Genomic DNA, 27,541 nt, shown 5'->3' with positions numbered 1-27,541 from the left:
TGGCTGTTTGAATTTAAATGTTTACAGCAAGATGTGTTTAGAGAGTGGGGTCTATGTGATCCTTCCTTAAAGATGGAGGGGCTCAGATCTTTTTTATTTAAGTGGATTTCTAGGCAATAAAACAGGATTAATCATGCTCCTTCACATATTACATATGCTCCTAACGGGCCCACAGTTTGTACTCTTTTAAATAATAGATTGAGATATGAAATTATGCTTTTACTCACTTATAATAACAGCACCAATATTGGTGAAGCCTAAGAACACTTGACAAAAGCACTGAGAGACACTAAATCTATCCATTGGATGATTACTCACAAAAATCATCAACAACGTGCATTTACTTTTTTAAAAATAAAAATCAATGAACACAAGAGGATTCATAATTAGTATATTCTCATGCTTAGACCTTTTGTATGTTTCAATAACTATCTAATCATTTGTATTTTATTTTTTCATTATTGATTATATTAAACTACTACTTATTAAATATGTTATATTAATATGTTTATCATGATTTGTTATATTACTATTGAATATATTTATTATTATTATTGTACAGTTATGTAAATATTCTTAAAATAAGACATACAACCAGAAGCTCACCACCAACCAAGAACAACACTGATGTTCACATATATCTATGCTCCCAAAGGAGGAGTAGCCTTGGTCTATTTTATTGAACTCAAATTTTCAGAAATGTATTAACAATCATTTTTGGTTCATAAGCTCCTTTCATAATTGGACAAGGTGTAGCCCTCCTCTTTATTTATACTTTATTTATTCATACATTTATTTACTTACAATAATACAATCCATATTCATAAACAACAAAAGGTCAAGAACACAATCCTTGAATATTTCTGACTTCGTAAGCACATTTCCCAAAGATGCAACGGACCTCAGAGTTACAGACTGGGTTTAATCAAAATGTTATTCAGATGCCCCACGCATACTCATCATTGATCCAGACTTGGTATTCTGTGCCTTTGTTTGATATATTGTTCTTGACTTATTCATTGATTCATTAATAATAATACAGTCAATGTCCATTAATTAGGAAAATAAAACCAAGATCCTTGAAGATATGAATATGTCTGTGAACATTCACTTCCTACAGAGCTAGAGAAGTAGCTCTCTTCGTGCAATGCAGCCCAGCATTGAAAATAGGAGTGAATCCATTTCCTTGCATCATATCAGTTCCATATTAGCCATTCGTCCATGCTTGGACCTCTTTCACTTAACATCCATATTTTAAAGATGAACAATGAACTTCCATTTTATACCACAACTAAGAAAAATGCAAAATTTTCCATTTTTGTATATTCTCCTCCTCAGTGGGTTCATGGTCTATAACAATACCAATGGAGAAGTTTATATCCACTGTGGTAAAAAAATTAAATGGAATATTAACATTTTCTGAAAGTGAGTGAAATGCCTTTCATCTTGTTGTTCTAATAAATTCAGTCATGCTGAAATGCTGAAACGGAGTGATCATAATTCTGAATTCCTAACACACTTTAATCATTGGTCATCCACCTTGAATTGTTTGTGTATGCAGCCATTTATTCCCTCAAAACATCTCAGTGGATACCCATGACCGAGACCCCCAAGTAGAACATGAACTTTATTACTTACACAGATCTCTTCTCTCTTTATCCAAAGAGGTAAAACTCAAGATCTTTGCCATGGGCTAATAATCAAATACGGTAGAGTTGTTCATTCTGAGCAGTAAAAAGCAAATTTTAAAAAGAATCAATCTACAATTACCCATTTTTAAACATCAGTAATCAGGTAACAATAATCCTTGGTTTGCATTCTATTCTCAACATTTGGAAAGAGAGAGCTCTACTTCATATTTATTAACTTGTGCAATTCTTAATTTTAAATAATACAATGAACACCACTGGATCTAGCAGTAAACAGAAGAAAAATAACTATAATTATTAAGAATATGTCTCGGGGCTTCCCTGGTGGCGCAGTGGTTGAGAGTCCGCCTGCCGATGCAGGGGACACGGGTTCGTGCCCCGGTCCGGGAAGATCCCACGTGCCGCGGAGCGGCTGGGCCCGTGGGCCACGGCCGCTGGGCCTGCGCGTCCAGAGCCTGCACTCTGCAATGGGAGAGGCCACAACAGTGAGAGGCCCACGTACCGCAAAAAAAAAAAAAAAAAAAAAAAAAACAAGAATATGTCTCTCTACTGACTACCCACGAAGAGCCAAGATCATCTTTTTTATTGAACTTTATTTGTGTGGCATTGGATACATGGGAGATTCAACTCATGGCACAATCTCACCAATGGTCCAAGCTTTACCCTACTTAATATATTTACTAATTCACTCACTAATTCCTTTATTTAATTACTCATGGAATAATAAGACCATCCCTTTATTTTTCTAAAAGAATTCCAAAAAGCTTAAACAATCATCAAAACAGAACTGAAACACTATTATTTACAAATGTCTATGTACACCGTTGGAAAGGCCTGTGACTCTTTATCTTCCTGCGGACATCAGTTGTGTAAAACATGATGAATCACAATCTTTACATCCAATTGCATGCTTTCCATTGAGGTAATATTGACTGACTTTTTTGAAAAATTGATTGAGATACAAATGTATACATTTGTTCACTTATAATTAAACTTCAATATCTGTGACCCACCCACACTGGATAAGCACCTTGAATAATATTTACATTTGTCCTAATGTCATTACCCAATTGAATAATATTTACATTTGTCCTAATGTCATTACCCAAAAGAATAGCAAACTGGTTCCTTTAATTTAAGTTTGTTTGTATGCAACATAAAATTGCATAAAAAGATTGAATTAATCACAAATGTGGCTGAATAAAAGAGTCTCATCATCATTCAATGCCTTCCCTCCCAATTACACAGTTTATTCAATCAACTATTTATGTAAATGTATTTCTCTTTCCTTAATAAAATGATCGATTGGCAACTCGCCTCCACACAAAACAAAAACATTGAGTTTTGTGTGCAAATGACCATATGCTCCTTACAAAAATGATAAGAGCCTTGACTATTAATTTACTGGGACTAAAAATCTCAAAATTGTTTTCGTAATTATCAATGTTTCATTGCATGCCTTAAAAAGTACTACACATATATCTCTCTTATTCCTCATTCACTGATATATTTCTTTATTCATAGGCTAAATTTATTCTAATAATGCTATTCATACCCCAAACCAAAAAGCCTGAGAATAAGGTGCTTGTACGCTCATTTCCCACAAAGAGAATAATGAGATGTCTCTTCGTTATGGACCTCAGAGTTGCAGATGGGCTTAATCAAAATTCTTGTTTCACAAACCCCATGAGATTCATCACTGGTCCTTGCTAGAAAAATTTTTTTCATTTATTGATTAATTTTCTGATGCACAAATAATACAATCACAGAATTCCAAAAACAAGATCCTTGAATTTTAGGCTCTCACCCTATAGAGCTAATAAACGACATTTCTTCTATAATGGAACTCAAACCTGCACGTGTGGATGGATCAACATCCCGGCTTTGTATCAAACCCACATTCAGCATTGCTTCCTGTGTGGCCCTCTTTTATTTAATTCATCTGTATGTCAAAGATGGTTCCATGAAAAACAATGAAACCACCATCTGAATCACCTCTGGGCTGCCCACAAAGAGTTATCAGCCCCTCTACCCATATGCAAATGGTGAAATCAACCATGGTGGAAAATAGAATAATATTAAACAGCTAGGAGAATAAATTAAATAACTTCTATCTGCTTTTAAAATGACCTCAGTTGTGCTGATTTAGATTAAACATAATTTGGGGTTTGTAACACATTCCCATCATTGGTCCATACTTGAAGTATTTTATATATTTCATGTATGTAGTACATAATTATTACTTTGGAATTCTTCAGCTAACACTCATGAATAAACCATTCAAACAAAGAATGTGAACCAAGGGACTTACTTATATTAGACTTTATGCTCCTTGCTTGCGATAACAATTCTTTATTAAATGATTAAATCAGCTGTCCTGTGTTCACTCTGGGGAGGAAAAAAAGCAGATTTAGACTAGATTTCAATTTTTTAATTATTGTTAGCCAGGCAGAACTAGATAACAATAAACTTTGGCTCAAAAATGTAATTTTTTTACTAATCCAGTATTGAATTCTTAGTTATGAATAATATAATAAACATTATTAACTCCACCACTTAGCCCAAGATTAAGATCTGTAATGATTACAGATATCCACGAATATAAACATCTGTTAAGTACATGGTTATTTAATAGATTTTTGACTGATGCAAACACTTTTCCTTTTCCTAATTAAAAAATAGCAAACTACCAAAACTCAAAACATTGCCTCCTGACCACAGATACTCATATGCTCCATGTGAAAGAGGATTGCAGACTAAACCTGTTCATTCTACTTCAGAACTGTATTAATATTAATACTTATTTTATTGCACTCTACTGATTGCTCCATGAGCAAATCTCTTCGTTTTTCAGATGTACATTTCTTTCTTCATTCATGCACTGATTCACTTGCAATAATACAATCCGTATCCATGAACCACAAAAGCCCAGGAACAAGTTTATTGCCTTTTCCTAACTTCTACTACTAGTTAATGTCTACAGAGAATATTTACTAGTTCTCTTTCCATAGTGGACCTCAAAGTTACACAGAGCACTTAATCAAAGTTATTGACTCAGATACCTCCCCCAATACCCATCATCGACCCAGGCATGTCTTTCTATTTCTTCATCCACTTATGCCTTCTTGAACTGATTCACTCGTTCATGAATTCACGAATAATTATACAATCAATTACCTTCGGTGACGCAAAACTAAGAACAAAAGCCTTAAATACAACCAAGATCTGTTCGTTGCCCCTGTTCATGTAGAGTGAATAGACTCAGTCACTTTTCACTGTGAGGCTCTGTTTTACATGTAGGGATTAATCAACATGCTTGCTTCATATCAATCCCTTACTTAAGATTAGTGCCCACCTGCTACTCTTTCACTTGATTCGTCCTTACATTAAAGCTAGTGTAATCAACAACCACAGACCTATCATCTTAGCCCACAACTGACAAAAATGACATCTGCCATCTTCCAAAGTACTCCAGCCTCAAAGAGTTAACAACTGAGATCTTAATCAATGAAGAAATGGATTCAGCAAATGTGGCAAGAATATTAAGTAGGAAGTTAAACTGCTCTGAAAATACGTGAAATGCCCTCCATCACTTTAGTAACGGTCCTTAGTTGGGCCGGGTCAAATTAATCATAAATGTTAGTTTATGACACATTCCAATCATGAGCTGGTAACTGGCATTCCTTAATTTCATGTACTATTTAACTATTTATTTTATTGAAATAATTTAGTGGGATCCCATTAATAACCCCCATTGGAGCTTAGAACACCAACATTGATGTTTCCTTATTTCGGTCTTTAAGCTCCTTAGTCTCAGAAGTAAGGGTCTTCACCTTTAGAGAATGATTAAATCAGATGTGTGGTGTTCATTCTATAAAGAAAAAATAAGAGCCTAATATCAAAAACTATAGAGTTAGCTTTTTTCAAATTGCTATAACACATTCTCATCATTTTCCTAAGAATGGCACTCTTTTATTTACTTACATTTTACTATTAAATTATATGAATACCACCGAATTCATTGTTCAACACAAAATTAAAACTACAATTACAGATATCTGACTTTACCTGCTACTTACATAGGAAGAGCCAAGATCATCTTATTGGACTTTTGCAGAATTGGACATATTTAATATGTTTCATGGTACCATCTCACCAATCCTCCACTATATGGACTTATGGATTCATTCACCTACTGATTCATTTTATTTTTCAAAGAATAATATTATCATTTCTTTATTTTTCTAAAGAAAACTCAAAATGGTTAGACACTAACCCAGAATCAAATTACTGGAACTTGGAAAAGTTCAGGTGTACCTTTCAAAGAATAGAAGAGCTTAGAATTTTTCCTAGAATATCTGACTCAGAAAACAAAATGAGTCAGTATCCTGATATCAAAACATGTGTTCTGAATTGGTCTGTGGTTTGCTGACTTCCTAAAAAATAGATTAAGATATAAAATTATACCTTCTTTCTCTTATACAAGCATATCAGTATCTGTGATCTTATCCACTAGACAAGAACACTGAACAAAATTTATGTCTATCTATGGTCATTGCCATTGAGAATAACAGACTTGCTTCTTTTTTTATTGTTTTAACAAAAATCAATGAAAAACAGGATTGGATTAATTAGAAGTGTTGTCTTACAAAACATTCTCATCAGTGGTCTCTGGCTCTCAATTAAGTGGTTATTTAAACAAGTATTTATACAAGTAAATGCATTTGCATTTCCTTAATACCACAACCAGTCAGCAACCCACCACCACCACAGAACAAAAACTGTTATATACAAATGACCATACATATACCACTTTCCAGAGCAGTAACAGTCTCTACTATTAATGTATAGTAAAGAGTCAGAGCCTCAGCTAGATTTTAATAACAATCCATGTTTCGTTACATTCCTTAATAATAGGTACATGACTTATTATATTTTTAAATTCATTGATACATTTCACTTATTTATGGCTCAACTTTATAATAAAAATACAATCCATCCCCAAGAACCACAAAAGTACAAACACAAGGTACCATGTGCTCATTTCCCACAGAGGGAAAAATTTAACCATGTGCCTCTTTGCAATGGACCTCAGAATTGCATATGGATTTAATCAAAACTCCTGTTTCAGATACCCCATGGAACTCATCATCGATCCAGACACGTTGTTCTTTCTGTATTTACTTATTAATTGATCCATGAATAACAATATAATCATAAAATTCCAGGAACAAAATCTCCTTTTATAATGGACCTCAGAGAACATGTGTGATCAATCAACATCCATGCTTCATACCAAATCCACATTCACCATTGGTCCATCTGGGTGTTACTTTTATTTAGTTTGCCCATGTTTTAATGATGGTTCAATGAAAAGTGATGAAAGCACCACCTTTAATCACTTCTCAAACACAGAGTCTTCCATGGGCTTGTGGGTTGCCACACAGTTACCAGCCAGTGCTATACCGATATGGAAATGTTTAAGTCATTTGTGGAGGAACATAAAATGTAATATTAAGTAGTTCTAAAAATGAATGAAACGACTACTGAATTAGACTGCTGAATTAGACTAAACATAATTTTTGATTCATAACATATTGCCATCATTGGTCCATATTTGGGATTTTTATTTCCTTTATACACATTGATTCTTTTGAAATACCACTAAGTATTTGTGAACAAATCATCCTACCCAAGGATAGGAACTTCAATTCTTACTTATTTTTCTCTAGGTTCTTAACTCACAGAGCTAACTGCCAAGATTTTGCTTCTTAGAAAATGAATAAGTGTGCTGTCCTGTGGTCATTCTGTGGAGGAAGAAGGAGAATTAAACTAGAATTTAAGCGTATTTTAGTTACTTGGAGCTAGGGAGTTATAAACTTCGGTCCTTTTTAATTAATCCAGTATTCGACTTTTACTTTTAGATACTTTTAGTTATAGCCACTGTTGAATTCACACATAAGAATAAGAAAGATATTTATCAAAAATATCTTTATAGGGGGCTTCCCTGGTGGCGCAGTGGTTGAGAGTCCGCTTGCTGATGCAGGGGACACGGGTTCGTGCCCCGGTCCGGAAAGATCCCACATGCCGCGGAGTGGCTGGGCCCGTGAGCCATGGCCGCTGGGCCTGCACGTCCAGAGCCTGTGCTCCACAACGGGAGAGGCCACAACAGTGAGAGGCCCGCGTACCGCAAAAAAAAAAAAAAGTATATATATATATATATATATATATCTTTATAGTTTAACAGTCTTAACAGAATAAAAGATAATTTTAATGGATGCTACTTTTGCAGAATTAGGTACATTTAAATCTTTATTTGGGTACCTTTAAATCCAATAAGAGGTTAATATCCAACATATACAAACAGCTCATACAACTCAACATAAAAAAAAAAAATTAAAAATGAGCAGAAGAACTGAATAAGCATTCTTCCAAAGAGGAAAAGCAGGCGGCCAACAGGCACATGAGAAGATACTCAACATCGCTAACCATCAGGGAAATGCAAATCAAAACCACAGTGAGATACCACCTCACACCTGTCAGAATGGCCATCATGAAACATAACACAAATAACAAATGTTGGCAAGGATGTGGAGAAAAGGAAACCCTCATATACTGTTGGTAGGAATGTAAAACATGGAAAACAGTATGGAGGTTTCTCAGAAACCTAAAAATAGAACTATCATATAATCCAGCAATTCCACTCCTGGGTATATATTCAGAAAAAAACCCACTAATTTGAAAAGATACATGCACCCAAATGTTCACAGCAGCATTATTTACAATTGCCAAGATATGGAAGAAACCTAAGTGTCCATGAACAGATGAATGGATAAAGAAGATGTGGTGTGTGTGTGTGTGTGGTGGAATACTACTCAGCCATAAAAAAGAATGAAATAATGCCATTTGCAGCAACATGGATGGACCTAGAGATTATCATATTGATATTAAGTGAAGTCAGACAGAGAAAGAAAGTATGAATCTAACAAATACAACAAACTAGTGAATATAACAAAAAAGAAGCAGACTAGCAGATACAGAGAACAAACTAGTGGTTATCAGTGGGGAGAGAAAAGGGGGAGGGGAAATATAGGGGTAAGGAATTATGAGGTACAAACTATTAGGTATAAAATAAGCTACAAGGATGTGTTGTATAACACGGGGAATATAGTCAATAGTTCATAATAACTATAAATGGAGTATATAACCTTTAAAAATTGTGAATCACTATATTGTACCCCTGTAATTTATATATATCAACTATACTTCAGTTTAAAAAAAACAGAAAAGGAAAGAACCCATAATCTCATTTTTAAAAATTCTTATTTCACATTCTCAGTGATGACTCTGCTTGATTCAATTTTATATGTTCATTTATTTATTTACTTAACTACACATGGAATGATTAAATTATATGCTTATTATATGAAAAAAGTCAAAATGGTAAACCAGCCAGTAATCCAGAACAGAAATATTATTATATGCAATGAATTATATGTCCCTTATCAAAAATGGGAGTAGGCTAGGAATTTTTTCTTTCTATAAACATCTGTAGCAAAAACCCAAACTAATAATTATCATTGTCTCATAAAACATGGTCTTCCAATGATCTGTGCTTTCTCTTATTTTAAACAATTAAGATAGGATTTTATTTACGCATTCAATTATAATAATACATCAATATCTATGAATGCAAAGACACTAGGAATAAATCCTGAATGATACAAACATCTGTTTATCCACTTGTTAGTCACAGACATAACAGACTAGATCATGTTTGGGCTGTTAATAAAATTTAGAGAACACAATCTGTTCAATCCTAATGTTTTTTATATGACCTGTCATCAACATATGTCCATAACTGCTTCTCATTCAATGAGCTTCTCGTTCATTTATGTTAACGTCTCCTGTTTCAAAAACACCAAAAAAACAAAAAAATGGATGCAGCAAAAACAGTACTTGGAGGGCAATTTATAGCATTGAATGCATACATTAGAAAAGAAGACCTAAGTGTTTGCTGACAGATGAATGGATAAAGAAATTGTGGTATATATATACAGTGTAATATTTTTCAGCCTTAAAGGAGGACATCCTGTCTTTTGCAACAACATGGATGAACATGGAGGACATTATGCTAAGTGAAATAAGCCAGATACAGAAAGAAAAATCCTGAATGATCTGACACATGGAATCTAAAAAAGATGAATTCACAGAATCAGAGACTAGACTACTGGTTACCAGAAGCAAGGAGGTGGAGGAAATAGAAAGATGTTGGTCTAAGGTACAAATCTGCTATTATGTAAGGTAGGTAAGTTCCAGAAATCTAATGTACAGCACGGTGACCATAGTTAATAAATATATTGTATACTGGAAATTTGTTAAGAGAGTAGTTTCAGATGCTCTTATCACAAAAACAAAAAAGCAAAATATAAAAGTGTGTGAGATGAATATGTTAATTAGCTTGTCTGTGGTAATTATTTCTCTCTCTATATATGTACATCAAAACATCATGTTGTACATCTTAAATATATACAATTTTTATTTAAAGAAAAAAAGAAATATGTAAAATCAGTAATCTAAGTTTCTGCCTTAGAAAACTAGGAAAAGAACAAACTAAATCCAGAGTAAGCAGAAAAAAAGACATAATAAAAATTAAAGCAGAATCAATGAAACTGAAAACAGAGAATCAACAGAGAAAAATCAATGAAACAAAAAGCTGTTTATTTTAAAAGATCAATAAAAACAGTAAGCTACTAGCCAGGCTAAGAAAAAAAATGAGAGGACACGAATTACTATTATAGAAAGTCTAAGGAGAAAGCACTACAGATCCCTGGGACATTAGAAGAAAGGTCACAGAATGCTGTGAAATCCATGCCCACAAATTTGATAACCTAGATGAAATAGACTAGTTCCTCAAAAGACACAATTTGCTAAAATCCAAACAAGAAGAAATAGACAATATGAATAGGCCTACATCCATTAAAGAAATAGGTCTATGATTAATAACCTTCCAAAACAGACAGCACCACACCCAGGTGGGTTGTCTGGTGAATTTTACCAAATATTTAAGGAAAAAATTATAACAGTTCTCTTAAAGACTTATTTATTTATTTATTTATTTAACATCTTTATTGGAGTATAATTGCTTTACAATGGTGTGTTGGTTTCTGCTGTATAACAAAGTGAATCAGTTATACATATAAATATGTCCCCATATCTCTTCGCTCTTGCATTTCCCTCCCTCCTACCCTCCCTATCCCAGCCCTCTAGGTGGTCACAAACCACCTAGCTGATCTCCCTGTGCTATGCGGCTGCTTCCCACTAGCTATCTATTTTACGTTTGGTAGTGTATATATGTCCATGCAACTCTCTCACTTTGTCCCAGCTTACCCTTCCCCCTCCCCATAACCTCAAGTCCATGATCTAGTAGGTCTGTGTCTTTATTCCCGTCTTAACCCTAGGGTCTTCATGACCATTTTTTTCCTTTTTTTCTTAGATTCCATATATATGTGTTAGCGTACGGTATTTGTTTTTCTGTTTCTGACTTAATTCACTCTGTATGACAGACTCTAGGTCCATTCACCTCACTACAAATAACTCAATTTCGTTTCTTTTGATGGCTGAGTAATATTCCATTGTATATATGTGCCACATTTTCTTTATCCATTCTTCTGTTGATGGACACTTTGGTTGCTTCCATGTCCTGGCTATTGTAAATAGAGCTGCAATGAACATTTTGGTACATGACTCTTTTTGAATTATGGTTTTCTCAGGGTATATGCCCAGTCGTGGGATTGCTGGGTCGTATGGTAGTTCTATTTTTAGTTTTTTAAGGAACCTCCATACTGTTCTCCATAGTGGCTGTATCAATTTACAATCCCACCAAAAGTGCAAGAGGGCTCCCTTTTCTCCACACCCTCTCCAGCATTTATTGTTTGTAGATTTTTTGATGATGGCCATTCTGACCAGTGTGAGATGATATCTTGTAGTTTTGATTTGCATTTCTCTAATGATTAATGATGTTAAGCATTCTTTCATGTGTTTGTTGGCAATCTGTATAACTTCTTTGGAGAAATGTGTACTTAGCTCTTCTGCCCAGTTTTGGATTGGGTTGTTTGTTTTCTTGATATTGAGCTGCATGAGCTGCTTGTAAATTTTGGAGATTAATCCTTTGTCAGTTGCTTCATTTGCAAATATTTTCTCCCTTTCTGAGGGTTGTCTTTTCATCTTGTTTATGGTTTCATTTGCTGTGCAAAAGCTTTTAAGTTTCATTAGGTCCCATTTGTTTATTTTTGTTTTTATTTCCATTTCTCTAGGAGGTGGGTCAAAAAGGATCTTGCTGTGATTTATGTCATAGAGTGTTCTGCCTATGTTTCCCTCTAAGAGTTTGATGGTGTCTCGCCTTATATTTAGGTCTTTAATCCATTTTGAGTTTATTTTTGTGTATGGTGTTAGGGAGTGTTCTAATTTCATACTTTTACATGTAGTTGTCCAGTTTTCCCAGCACCACTTATTGAAGGGCTGTCTTTTCTCCACTGTATATTCTTGCCTCCATTGTCATAGATTAGTTGACCATGTGTGCGTGGGTTTATCTCTGGGCTTCCTATCCTGTACCATTGATCTATATTTCTGTTTCTGTGCCAGTACCATACTACCTTTTTTTTTGTGGTATGTGGGCCTCTCACTGCTGTGGCCTCTCCCGTTGCAGAGCACAGGCTCTGGATGCGCAGGCTCAGCAGCCATGGCTCACGGGTCCAGCTGCTCCGCAGCATGTGGGATCTTCCTGGACTGGGGCACGAACCCGTGTCCCCTGCATTCGCAGGCGGACTCTCAACCACTGCGCCACCCGGGAAGCCCATACTATCTTGATTACTGTAGCTTTGTAGTATAGTCTGAAGTCAGGGAGCCTGATTCCTCCAGCCCCGTTTTTCTTTCTCAAGATTGCTTTGGCTATTGGGGGTCTTTTGTGTTTCCATACAAATTGTGAAATTTTTTGTTCTAGTTCTGTGAAAAATGCCAGTTGTAGTTTGTTAGGGATAGCACTGAATCTGTAGATTGTTAAAGCCTTTTTAAGAAGATACAAGCTGAGAAGACACTTCATAACCCATTCTATGAAGCCAGCATTACCCTAATAAAAATACAGAAAAACTACAGAACAATATCTCTCATGAACATAGGTGCAAAAATCCTCAACAAAATATTAGCAAATTGAATCCAACAATGTATAAAAAGAAATACAATATGATCAACTGGAATTTATCCCACTATGCAAGGCTTGTTCAGTATTCAAAAGTCAATTAGTGTAATCTATCACATCAAAAGGCTAAAGGAGAATACTCACATGATCATATCAATAGATGCAGAAAAAGCATCTGATAAAATACAACAGCAATTCATGAGAAAAAAAAACTCTCAGTAAACTAGGAATACAGAGGAATTTCCTCAACTTGAGAAAGAATATTTACAAAAAAACCTATAGATAATATCATACCTAATGATGTAAAATTTGAAGCTTTCCCACCAATATCAGTATCAATGCAAGGATGTTCCCTCTCAACACTTCTTTTCTACATTGTACTGGAAGTTATAGCTAACATAACAAGAGAATAAAAGGAAATAAAAAGTATACTATTAGTGAAAAAAGAAATAAAACTGTCTTTATTAACACATGAAATGGTCATCTATATAGAAAATACAAAAGAACTAACCAAAAAACTCCTGGAACTCATAAGCAAATATAGCAAGGCTGCAGGATACAAGGTAAATAAATAAAAGTCAATCACTTTCCTATATAATAGCAATGAACACGTGGAATTTGAAATTAAAAACATAATATTATTTACATTGGCACCCAAAAAATGGAATACTTAGGTATAAAACTGAAAAAATATGTATAAATACTATATGAGGAAAACTATAAAACTCAGATGAAAATAATCAAAGAAGAACTAAATAAATGGAAAGATATTCCATGTTCATTGATAGGAAGAGTCAATATTGTCTAAATGTCACTTCTTTCCAACTTGATCTATAGATTCAAGGCAATTCCAATCAAAATCCCAGCAAGTTGTTTTGTCGATATAGACACAGTGATCCTAAAGTTTATATGGATAGGCAAAAAAAAAAAAAAAAAAAAAAAAAAACCCAGAATAGCCAACGCAATATTGAGAAACAAAGTTGGAGGTATGGCAGTATCTGACTTCAAGACTTACTATAAAGCTACAGTAATCAAGACTGTGGTATTGGTAAAAGAATTCACAAACTGATCCATGGAACAGAATACAGCCCAGAAATAAGGCCCACATAAATATGGGCAACTGATTTTTGACAAAGGAGCACTTTTCAGTAAGTGGTGCTGGAACAACAGGACATCCACATTTAAAAAAAGAAAGAAAGAAATCTAGACAGAGACCTTACACTCTTCCCAAAAATTAACTCAAAATGGATCACAGACCTAAATGAAAAATGTAAAACAATAAAACCCCTAGAAGATAACCTACGAGAAAATCTAGCTGACATTGTATTCAGTGATGACTTTTTTTTTTTAACATCTTTATTGGAGTATAATTGCTTTACAATGGTGTGTTAGTTTCTGCTTTATAACAAAGTGAATCAGTTATACATATACATATGTTCCCATATCTCTTCCCTCTTGCGTCTCCCTCCCTCCCACCCTCCCTATCCCACCCCTGTAGGTGGTCACAAAGCACCTAGCTGATCTCCCTGTGCTATGCGGCTGCTTCCCACTAGCTATCTATTTTACGTTTGGTAGTGTATATATGTCCATGCAACTCTCTCACTTTGTCCCAGCTTACCCTTCCCCCTCCCCATAACCTCAAGTCCATGCTCTAGTAGGTCTGTGTCTTTATTCCCGTCTTACCCCTAGGTTCTTCATGACTGTTTTTTTTCTTAGATTCCATATATATGTGTTAGCATATGGTATTTGTTTTTCTCTTTCTGACTTACTTCACTCTGTATGACAGACTCTAGGTGCATTCACCTCACTACAAATAACTCAATTTCGTTTCTTTTGATGGCTGAGTAATATTCCATTGTATATATGTGCCACATCTTCTTTATTCATCTGTTGATGGACACTTAGGTTGCTTCCATGTCCTGGCTATTGTAAATAGAGCTGCAATGAATATTTTGGTACATGACTCTTTTTGAATTATGGTTTTCTCAGGGTATATGCCCAGTAGTGGGATTGCTGGGTCATATGGTAGTTCTATTTTTAGTTTTTTAAGGAACCTCCATACTGTTCTCCATAGTGGCTGTATCAATTTACATTCTCACCAACAGTGCAAGAGTGTTCCCTTTTCTCCACATCCTCTCCAGCATTCATTGTGTCTAGACTTTTTGATGATGGCCATTCTGACCGGTGTGAGATGATATCTCATTGTAGTTTTGATTTGCATTGCTCTAATGATTAATGATGTTGGGCATTCTTTCATGTGTTTGTTGGCAATCTGTATATCTTCTTTGGAGAAATGTCTATTTAGGTCTTCTGCCCATTTTTGGGATTGGGTTGTTTGTTTTTTTTGTTATTGAGCTGCATGAGCTGCTTGTAAATTTTGGAGATTAATCCTTTGTCAGTTGCTTAATTTGCAAATATTTTCTCCCATTCTGAGGGCTGTCTTTTGGTTTTGTTTATGATTTCCTTTTCTGTGCAAAAGCTTATAAGTTTCATTAGGTCCCATTTGTTTATTTTTGTTTTTATTTCCATTTTGCTAGGAGGTGGGTTAACTGATGACTTTTTACATACAACACCAAAGACATATGTGAAACAATTGATAAGTTGGACTTCATTAAAATGAAAAGTTTCGGCTCTGCAAAGAAAGTTTCAAAAGAACAAAATACAAGCCACAAATTGGGGGAAAAAATATTTGCAAGACATGTCTGATAAATGACTATTATCCAAAACACACAAAGAATTCTTAAAGTCAACAATAAGAAAACAAACAACTTGGGACTTCCCTGGTGGCGCAGTGCTTAAGAATCTGCCTGCCAATGCAGGAGACACGGGTTCGAGCCCTGGCCCAGGGAGATCTCACATGCCACGAAGCAACTAAGCCCGTGTGCCACAACTACTGAGCCTGCGCTCTAGAGCCCGCAGGCCACAACTACTGATACTGTGTGCCACAACTACTGAAACCCACACACCTAGAGCCCATGCTCTGCAACAAGAGAAGCCACCACAATGAGAAGCCCATGCACTGCAACGAAGAGTAGCCCCTGCTTGCTGCAAGTAGAGAAACCCCATGCGCAGCAACAAAGAACAGCACAGCCAGAAATAAATAAATAAAATTAAGGGAAAAAAAGAAAATAAACAACTTCATTAAAAAATGAGTCAAAGAAGCCACGTAGATAGCCTCATCCACCAGAGGGCAGAGAGCAGAAGCAAGAAGAATTACAATCCCGCAGCCTGTGGAACAAAAACCACATTCACAGGAGGATAGACAAGATGAAAAGGCAGAGGACTATGTACCAGATGAAGGAACAAGATAAAACACCAGAAAAACAACTAAATGAATGGAGATAGGCAACCTTCCAGAAAAAGAATTCAGAATAATGATAGTGAAGATGATCCAGGACCTCGTAAAAAGAATGGAGGCAAAGATCAAGAAGATGTAAGAAATGTTTAACAAAGACCTAGAAGAATTAAAGAACAAACAAACAGAGATGAACAATACAATAACTGAAATGAAAAGTACACTAGAAAGAATCAATAGCAGAATAACTGAGGCAGAAGAACGGATAAGTGACCTGGAAGACAGAATGGTGGAATTCACTGCTATGGAACAGAATAAAGAAAAAAGAATGAAAAGAAATGAAGACAGCCTAAGAGACCTCTGGGACAACATTAAACGCAACAACATTCGCATTATAGGGGTGCCAGAAGGAGAAGAGAGAGAGAAAGGACCAGAGAAAATAGTTGAAGAGATTATAGTCAAAAACTTCCCTAACATAGGAAAGGAAATAGCCACCCAAGTCCAGGAAGTGCAGTGAGTCCCATACAGGATAAACCCAAGGAGAAACATGCCGAGACACATAGTAGAAATTGGCAAAAATTAAAGAAAAAGAAAAATTATTGAATGCAGCAAGGGAAAAATGACAAACATACAGGGGAACTCCCATAAGGTTAACAGCTGATTTCTCAGCAGAAACTCTACAAGCCAGAAGGGAGAGGCATGATATACATAAAGTGATGAAAGGGAAGAATCTACAACCAAGATTACTCTACCCGCCAAGGATCTCATTCAGATTCAATGGAGAAATCAAAAGCTTTACAGACAAGCAAAAGCTAAGAGAATTCAGCATCACCAAACCAGCTCTACAACAAATGCTTAAGGAACTTCTCTAAGTGGGAAACACAAGAGAAGAAACGGACCTACAAAAACAAACCCAAAACAATTAAGAAAATGGTCACAGGAACATACATATCGATAATTACCTTAAACGTGAATGGATTAAATGCTCCAACCAAAAGACATAGACTGGCTGAATCGATACAAAAACAAGACCCATATATATGCTGTCTACAAGAGACCCACTTCAGACCTAGGGACACATACAGACTGAAAGTGAAGGGATGGAAAAAGATATTCCATGCAAATGGAAATCAAAAGAAAGCTGGAGTAGCAATACTCATATCAGATAAAATAGACTTTAAAATAGAGAATGTTACAAGAGACAAGGAAGGACACTACATAATGATCAAGGGATCAATCCAAGAAGAAGATATAACAATTATAAATATATATGCACCCAACATAGGAGCACTTCAATACGGCAATAAGGCAACTGCTAACAGCTATAAAAGAGGAAATAGACAGTAACACAGTAATATTGGGGGACTTTAACACCTCACTTACACCAATGGACCGATCATCCAAAATGAAAATAAATAAGGAAACAGAAGCTTTAAATGACACAATAGACCAGATAGATTTAATTGATATTTATAGGACATTCCATTCAAAAACAGCAGATAACATTTTCTTCTCAAGTGTGCATGAAACATTCTCCAGGATAGATCACATCTTGGGTCACAAATCAAGCCTCAGTAAATTTTAAAAAATTGAAATCATATCAAGCATCTTTTCTGACCACAACGCTATGAGATTAGAAGGGAATTACAGGGAAAAAAACCTAAAAAACACAAACACATGGAGGCTAAACAATACATTACTAAATAACCAAGAGATCACTGAAGAAATCAAACAGGAAATCAAAAAATACCTAGAGACAAATGAGAATGAAAACACGATGATCAAAAACCTATGGGATGCAGCAAAAGCTGTTCTATGAGGGAAGTTTATAGCTATACAAGCCTACCTCAAGAAACAAGAAAAATTTCAAATAAACAATCTAATCTTACACCTAAAGAAACTAGAGAAAGAAGAACAAACAGAACCCAAAGTTAGCAGAAGGAAAGAAATCATAAAGATCAGAGCAGAAATAAATGAAATAGAAACAAAGAAAACAATAGCAAAGATCAATAAAACTAAAAGATGGTTCTTTGAGAAGATAAAAAAAATTGATAAACCATTAGCCAGACTCCAAGAATAAGAGGGAGAGGACTCAAATCAATAAAATTAGAAATGGAAAAGTTACAACAGACACTGCAGAAATACAAACCATCCTAAGAGACTACTACAGTCAACTCTATGCCAAAAAAATGGACAACCTGGAGGAAATGGACAAATTCTTAGAAAGGTATAACCTTCCAAGACTGAACCAGGAAGAAATAGAAAATATGAACAGACCAATCACAAGTAATGAAATTGAAACTGTGATTAAAAATCTTCCACAAATAAAAGTACAGGACCAGATGGCTTCACAGGTGAATTCTATCAAACATTTAGAGAAGAGCTAACACCAATCCTTCTCAAACTCTTCCAAAAAATTGCAGAGGAAGGAACACTCTCAAACTCATTCTACGAGGCCATCATCACCCTGATACCAAAACCAGACAAAGATACTACAAAAAAAGAAAATTACAGACCAATATCACTGATGAATATAGACGCAAATATCCTCAACAAAATACTAGCAAACAGAATCCAACAACACATTAAAAGGATCATACACCATGAACAAGTGAGATTTATCCCAGGGATGCAAGGATTCTTCAATATATGCAAATCAATCAATGTGATACACCATATTACAAATTGAAGACTAAAAACCATACGATCATCTCAATAGATGCAGAAAAAGCTTTTGACAAAATTCAACACCCATTTATGATTAAAACTCTCCAGAAACTGGGCATAGAGGGAACCTACCTCAACATAATAAAGGCCATATATGACAAACCCACAGCAAACATCATTCTCAATGGTGAAAAACTGAAAGCCTTTTCTCTAAGATCAGGAAAAAGACAAGGATGTCCACTCACCACTATTATTCAACATAGTTTTGGAAGTCCTAGCCATGGCAATCAGAGAAGAAAAAGAAATAAGAGGAATACATATTGAAAAGAAGAAGTAAAACTCTCACTGTTTGCAGATGACATGATACTATTCATAGAGAATCCAAAAAATGCCACCAGAAAACTACTAGAGCTAATTAATGAATTTGGTAAAGCTGCAGGATACAAAATTAATGCACAGAAATTTCTTTCATTCCTATATACTAATGATGAAAAATCTGAAAGAGAAATTAAGGAAACACTCTCATTTACCAATGCACCAAAAAGAATAAAATACCTAGGAATAAACCTACCTAGGGAGACAAAAGACCTGTAGGCAGAAAACTATAAGACACTGATGAAAGAAATTAAAGATGATACCAACAGATGGAGAGATATAACATGTTCTTGGATTGGAAGAATCAATATTGTGAAAATGACTATACCACCCACAGCAATCTACAGATTCAATGCAATCCCTATCAAATTACCAATGGCATTTTTTATGGAACTAGAACAAAAAATCTTAAAATTTGTATGGAGACGTAAAAGAGGGAAAAAAACGGAGCGGGAGGAATCAGACTCCCTGACTTCAGACTATACTACAAAACTACACTAATCAAGACAATATGGTACTGGCACAGAAACAGAAATATAGATCAATGGAACAAGATAGAAAGCCCAGAGGTAAACCCATGCACCTATGGTCAACTAATCTATGATAAAGGGGGCAAGTATATACAATGGAAAAAAGACAGTCTCTTCAATAAGTGGTGCTGGGAAAACTGGACAACTACATGTAAAAGAATGAAATTAGAACACTCCCTAACACCATACACAAAAATAAACTCAAACTGGATTCGAGACCTAAATGTAAGACTGGACACTATAAAACTCTTAGAGAAAAACATAGGAAGAACACTCTTTGACATAAATCACAGCAAGATCTTTTTTGATCCACCTCCTAGAATAATGGAAATAAAAATAAAAATAAACAAATGGGACCTAATGAAACTTATAAGCTTTGACACAGCAAAGGAAACCATAAACAAGACGAAAATCAACCCTCAGAATGGGAGAAAATATTTGCAAATGAATCAACAATCAAAGGATTAATCTCCAAAATATATAAACAGCTCATGCAGCTCAATATTAAAGAAACAAACAACCCAATCCAAAAATAGGCTGAAGACCAAAATAGACATTGCTCCAAAGAAGACATACAGATGGCCAAGAAGCACATGAAAAGCTGCTCAACATCACTAATCATTAGAGAAATGCAAATCAAAACTACAATGAGGTATCACCTCACACCAGTTAGAATGGGCGTCATCAGAAAATCTACAAACAACAAACGCTGGAGAGGGTGTGAATAAAAGGGAACCCTCTTGCACTGTTGGTGGGAATCTAAACTGATACAGCCACTGTGTAGAACAGTATGGAGGTTCCTTAAAAAACTAAAAATAGAATTACTGTATGATCCAGCAATCCCACTACTGGGTCTATACCCAGAGAAAACCATAATTCAAAAAGACACATGTACCCCAATGTTCATTGCAGCACTATTTACAATAGCCAGGTCATGGAAGCAACCTAAATGCCCATTGACAGACGAATGGATAAAGAAGTTGTGGTACATATATACAATGGACTATTACTAAGCCATAAAAAGGAATGAAATTGGGTCATTTGTTGAGACGTGGATGTATCTAGAGACTGTCATACAGAGTGAAGTAAGTCAGAAAGAGAAAAACAAATATTGTATATTAACGCATGTATGTGGAACCTAGAAAAATGGTACAGATGAACCGGTTTGCAGGGCAGAAGTTGAGACACAGATGTAGAGAACAAACGTATGGACACCAAGGGGGGAAAGCCGCAGGGGGTGGGGATGGTGGTGTGATGAATTGGGCGATTGGGATTGACATGTATACACTGATGTGTATAAAACTGATGACTAATAAGAACCTACTGTATAAAAAATCAATAAAATTCAAAACAAAAAAGAAACGAAATTGAGTTATTTGTAGTGAGGTGGATGGACTCAGAGTTTGTCATACAGAGTGAAGTACGTCAGAAAGAGAAAAACAAATACCGCATGCTAGCACATATATATGGAATCTAAAAAAAAAAAAAAAAGATACTGCTGAACCTAGCTGCAGGGCAGGAATAAAGAGGTAAGCATAGAGGATGGACTTGATGACATGGGTGGGAGTGTGAAGCTGGGGCGAAGTGAGAGTAGCAGCGACTTATATACACTACTGAATTTAAAATAGTTGGCTGGTGGGAAGCAGCAGCATAGCACAGGGAGATCAGCTCGGTGATTTGGGATGACCTAGACGGGTGGAACAGGGAGGACGGGAGGGAAGCTTACGAGGGAGGGGATATGGGGACATGTGTATGCATTATGGCTGATTCACTTTGTTGTGCAACAGAAACTAACATGGTATTGTGAAGCAATTATACTCCAATAAAGATCTATTTAAAAAAAAAAAGTCAAAGACCTCAACAGATACCTCACCAAAGAAGATATACAGATGGCAAATAAGCATATGAAAAGATTCTCCACATCATATGTCATGAGGGAAATGCGAATTAAAACAATGAAATTAATGAAATTAAAACCTATTAGAATAGATATTTGGCAGCTCCTTACGAAACTAAACATCGTCTTACCATACGATCCAGAAATCACACTCCTTGGTATTTACCCAAAGGAGCTGAAAACTTATGTCCAGACAGAAACTTCCACATGGATATTTATAGCAGCTTTATTCATAATTGCCAAAACTTGGAAGCAGCCAAGATATCCTTCAGTAGGTGAATGGATAAACTGTGTTATATCAAAATAATGGAAGATTATTCTTCACTAAAAAGAAATGAGCTATCAAAGCCATAAAAAGGTGTGAAGGAACCTTAAACACATATTACTAAATTTAAAAAGACAATAAGAAATGGCTATGTACTGTATAATTCCAACACTATTACATTCTGAAAAAGGCAAAACTAGGGGGACAGTAAATGGAGAGGTTGCCAGAGGTTAAGGGGAGAGAAGGATGAATGGAGCACAGAGGATTTTTAGGGCAGCAAAATATTCTGTATGATACTATAATGGTGGATACATGTCATTATACATTTGTCCAAAACCACTGAATTTACAACCAAGAGTGAACCCTGAGGTCAACTATGGACTTTGGGTGAAAATGATGTGTCAGTGAAGGTTCATCAATTATAATAAATGTACCCCTCTGGTGCAGGATGTTGATAATGGGGGAGGCTATATACATGTAGAGCCAGGGGGATTATGGGAAATCTCTGTGCATTCCTCTCAATTATGCCATGAACCTAAAACTGCTCTAAAAAAATAAAGTATTTTAGAAAAGTAAGCAACATCTAAAAAAAAAAAAAGAACAAAAACAAAAAATTTGCTTTTCATCAATTGCAACATTGACTCATATAAAATTGTCTTTTATGTTTCTTACTCAAAAGTGTAAGAGCTTTGATCTATTTAATTTTATTGGAACTCAGCATTTCTAAATCATATTAGTTTTGTTCCTTATTTAATTGCATACACTCATAATTGATCCATTCAGGACATTCCTTGTCTTCATTCATTTACATATTTTATTCTGATTTAGTTAAAATATAATCTATACTCAAGAACCTCAACAGACCAAGAATAAGAACTGACACTTCCTCAGTTCTGCTATATGATCATTTCCCACAGAGATAATAGGGTAATTTTCTTTTTCTAATAGATCTCACAGCTATAAGGCTTAATCAGAATTTCAGATTCAGACACCCCAGGATACTCATCATTGGTTTAGGCTTGGCACTCTTTTTCTTCATTCATTTGCACCTTTATTGATTGACTCATTCAGTGATTCACTAACAATAAAATGTCAACACACGAAAATCCCAAAATTAAGAACTGTGATATTGCTAAGATCAATGTGTGAATCTCAAAGTCACACACATGGATTAATTAACTTCCTTGCTTCTTAGAAATTCTGTACTCATGGCAGATCCATGCTTACTCCTTTTCATTTAATTTGTCCCTATTTTAAACATGATACAATAAATGACCATGAACCCACAATCTTTACCCCACAATAGGAGCCCTGACAACATCAACCATCTTCTTATGTGCTCTCATTAAAGAGTCAAGAGCCTAGGTCACTTGAGGAAATTTAAATTAGCTGTGGTACAAAAATACAGTGGAATCATCATCCACTCTGAAAGGGATGAAAATGTCCTCCATCTTATTTTCTTTCACAGCCCAACTTAGGTTGAGTAGATGTCACTTGTGCAGGATTGGATTCACTTAAATACTTCTTTCATGGCACATTTTCACCAATAGTCCATGCTAGACCCTACTTTGTGTATTTATTTATCCATTCATTGTTTTATTTATTCATTTACTTTTGTATTCATGAATAATTTGATCAATTTATTTTTCCAGAGAAAACACAATATGATCAATCCATAAACAACTCAAAATGCAATACAATTAGATACACATGAACCTGAGATAATGTGGGAAGAGCCTAGTTTGATTTTTCTTTGTCTTAATATCAGCAAGGAACAATAGGACAAATGAGTCACATTGTTTTTTAACACATGTTCCTCTTTGGTCCATGCTTTACCTAGTGGTCCTCAATGGAGGCGATATTGCCCCCAGAGGACATATGTCAATGTTGAGATATTTTTGGTGGTCACAATGGGAGAGGGGGTCAATACTGGCATCTAGTTAGTAGAAGTCAGTGAAGTTACCAAACATTCTACAATGCACCGGACAGCGCTCCAACAGCAATGAGTTACCCAGCTCAAAATGCCAATAGTGCGAGGTCGAGAAATCCCACTTTACCTTCTTCAAAATAACTGGTTGAAAGATGACTGTCTTTATACATTCACTCATAATATCACCAGTACCACTGAACATAGAAACTGGATCAGAAATTTCAATGGTATTAACAGCTGCTCATGTGTTCATTACTCCCAGACATAACCAATTAGATCATATCTTCTTATTTTCAATAAGCAAACAGCACTGCCCAAATAATGCAGAACAACATTGATTTCCAGATATTTATCTCTATATGCTACTGACTCAAATAGATTCATGTTGGAACTGAGTATTTCAGAAAAATATTAATAATAAAAAATATATTAAACATTCATAATTGGGCCACATATGGCTCTCCTTGTCTTCATTTATTTATATATATATACATATATATAAAATATATATATTTTTCTTTGTTCATTAATTCACTTACAGTAATACAATCCAGACCTACGAACCTTAATAGCCTAACAAAATCTTAAATATTATTAACTTCTGCTGTAAGTTCATTTACCATATAGGCATTAACTAGGTCTCTGGCCTCAGAGTTATAGGGTTTAATCAAAATCATTGATTCCAGGCACCCCAGATATTCACTGGTCCAAACTTGGAGCCTTTTCCATTCATGCATACTTTTGTTTACTGATTCTTTCATTAAGTCACTAATAATAATAAAGTCAATGTGTAAAAATAAAATTAAAAAAACTAAAAACAATATCCTAGAATGTTACGAAGCTCTATCTATAGGTTTGTTTTCCATAAAACTAAGAGGCTACGTCTTTTTTGCAGCAGATCTCAGCATAGAGATTATCAGCTTACTTGCTTCATGCCAATCCCATATTTATGCCTTGTCCATGCTTGTCCTTCTTTTAATTTTTCCACATTTTAAAGATGGTAGCCAGCCTCCAAGATGGCGCCCAATGATCCATGATGCCTGGTATTCACAGCCTTGCACAATCTCCTCCCATATTAAACCATGCCTGGCCTCTATAACCAACAGAATACTTGAGAGAGTGATGGTGTATGACTTCTGAATTTAGGTTATAAATACATTGAGTTTTCCACCTCCCTTTCTCTTGTATTTATTACTCTTGGGGAAGTCAGCTGTCATGTTGTAAGGACACTCAAGCAGTCCTGAGGAGAGGCCCATGTAGGAAGAAATTGTGGCCTCCTGCCGACAACCAGCGCCAACTTTCTAGCCACGTAAGTGAGCCATGGAGGCAGATCCTCCAGCCCAAGCTTTCATATATCTACAATTCTACCTGACATCTTGACTACAACCTCACAAAAGACCCTAAGCCAAAACTGCCCACTAATCCTCTCCTGGATTCCTGCCCCATAGCAATTGTGATAGGTAACAAATATTTACTGTTGTTTTCAGCCACTAACTTGTAGGGTAATTTGTTACACAGCAATAAATAACTAATACAATACAATGATCAACCAACCACTGTCATATCTCACCATGAGGACATTAATACTATTTTCTCTTCTCCTATCTACTCCCCCTTCAAGGAGTTATGGACTAGTTCTTTATCACTGAGGAAAGGTTTAAATTAACCATGGTATAAAATAAAATAAAATATTAAAAACTCTGAAGATGAATAAAAGCCCTCCATCATTTTTAGTGAATCTCAGTTGCCCTTCATTGGATTACATGTAAAATTCGGTTAATTACCATTATTGGTCCCTGCATGGCATACTTTGATTTTATTTATGTATTTAGTATTTTTTCCTTTAACATAATGTCAGGATGGACAAATCACCTTCACCAAGGACATGAATTGTGACTGTCGTCTACCAGAATCTCTAGACTCCTTACCCAGAGGTAAAGACTAAAACCTTATGACTATTGAATAATTAAATCAGCTATAGTTCTTTCATTCTGTGACATAAGATGTACATTTTTATAGAGAATGGAACAAGATAAATTTAACTATTTTTAAAGAACTGGAGTCATGAGGTACTAGATTAATCATAAACCTTGGTTCCTATCACTTTCTTATTATTGAATTTTCATATATTGACTTGTTTACTGTTTAGTTTTTAATTAACGTAGTGAATGCTGTTAAGTCTACCACCTAACATGAGAATAATTAACGTAACTGGTACTTCTATTGATCTATATACTCCCTAGCCACACAGTTCACAGCCCCATTCATCTTTTTTAAAGGACCACATTCATGCATTGCTTAGAGTGTGCCATGAAATACTGGTCCAAGATTTACCCTAATTTTTCATCCACTGACTCACTCATGTTTTTCTCTTATTTAAATACTCAAAGAATAATGTGATCATTTATTCATCTTTTTAAAGAAAGAGTAAAACCCACCAGTATTCAGAATTGAAATACCATTTCATTCAACTGCTGACATGCTTTGTCCAAAGTAAAATAAGGCTAGATTTCTTTTCTTTCATCTAAAATGGTGTAATCATTATCTTTGTTTCATGACGCCTGCTCCTCACTGACCCACGTACTACCTTCTTTTAAATAATTGAGCAAATGTGAACTCATTCATTTATTCACTTTTAACAACACATCCGAAATGAATGCAAGCCAAGACCCTGAACGAGAATACTGACAAATACTAGTTTCTGTCCATACACTCATTGTCCACAGATATAACTTGTTAGATCCTTTCTTGTTTTTTAAAATAATAGTCAGTGAATAGAATTGATTTCATCACATATACTGTCATATTCCCAATATTAGTCCATGCTTGGCCTTCTTTCAATTAGGCACTTATTTAAACAATTATTTTTAATGTAAATGACTTGTTCCTTTTCTAAATAAACTAACAACCAGCTACCCAACACCAACCCCAAAACAACATGGACTCCTGGAATAGAATATATCCCATATGTAGAACAGTTAAGAGAGACTTGATCTATTTAGGTTATGAAACTCAGTGCTTCAGGAAATAATATATTTAAATAACAATCCTTGTTTCATTGCAGACTTGAATCATTGGTCATCATTCATTTACACTTCTTCATTTATTCTTGCATTGCTTCACTTACAATACATTTCACAGGCATTAAGAACTAAACCTCAAGAACCACATCTTTGCCTACTCCTGACTTTCGCTGTAAGCCCCTGTTCCACAAAGGAAATAAACAAGGTTTCTTTTTTCTAATAAATCTCAAAGTTACAGAGCTTAATCAAAATCTTCGATTGATACATCTCAGAATACTCATCGTTGGTCTATATCGGGCATCTTTTTCTTCCTTTTTTATGCATTGTTTATTCCTTTATTCATTGATTCACTAATAATAATATAATCAATTCTCATGAATCAAAAAGCCCAAGAACAACATCCTTGAATATCACTAATAACTGTCTATATGCCTACTTCCCACAGTGCTAACAGACATTTTTTGCAATATATATATGTGCTTTTTGCACATATAAATTAATCAGCATCCTTGCTTCATATCAGTCCCATTGGTCCACGCTTGGCCCTTTTCATTTAAAGATGACGCAGTGAATAACTAAGGGACCCATAATCTCACTCCACAACTAGAACAATTTTTTCCATCTTCTTATGTGCTCCTCCCTCAAAAAATTAATAGCTTAAATCTTTATCAATGGAACCATACTTAAATGAATTGCACTACAAAAATAAAACA

General features: G+C 35.2%; 4 non-coding genes across 4 annotated transcripts; all 4 read right to left on the bottom strand.

Moving 5' to 3' along the window:
- Positions 1–895: 895 nt before the first annotated feature.
- On the bottom strand, positions 896–970 carry LOC115867372 (small nucleolar RNA SNORD113/SNORD114 family). Its single transcript, XR_004045086.1, has one exon. It is a non-coding gene; the product is annotated as a small nucleolar RNA SNORD113/SNORD114 family (small nucleolar RNA).
- Positions 971–3,281: 2,311 nt separating this feature from the next.
- LOC115867385 (small nucleolar RNA SNORD113/SNORD114 family) lies at positions 3,282–3,356 on the bottom strand. Its single transcript, XR_004045097.1, has one exon. It is a non-coding gene; the product is annotated as a small nucleolar RNA SNORD113/SNORD114 family (small nucleolar RNA).
- A 1,303-nt stretch (positions 3,357–4,659) lies between these two features.
- Positions 4,660–4,737, bottom strand: LOC115867386 (small nucleolar RNA SNORD113/SNORD114 family). The gene has a single exon (XR_004045098.1). It is a non-coding gene; the product is annotated as a small nucleolar RNA SNORD113/SNORD114 family (small nucleolar RNA).
- A 1,996-nt stretch (positions 4,738–6,733) lies between these two features.
- Positions 6,734–6,808, bottom strand: LOC115867384 (small nucleolar RNA SNORD113/SNORD114 family). The gene has a single exon (XR_004045096.1). It is a non-coding gene; the product is annotated as a small nucleolar RNA SNORD113/SNORD114 family (small nucleolar RNA).
- Positions 6,809–27,541: the final 20,733 nt, after the last annotated feature.

The sequence above is a fragment of the Globicephala melas genome, chromosome 2 (genome assembly GCF_963455315.2).
Source record: "Globicephala melas chromosome 2, mGloMel1.2, whole genome shotgun sequence".
NCBI lineage: Eukaryota > Metazoa > Chordata > Mammalia > Artiodactyla > Delphinidae > Globicephala > Globicephala melas.
This window is presented reverse-complemented; position numbering and strand designations above follow the sequence as displayed.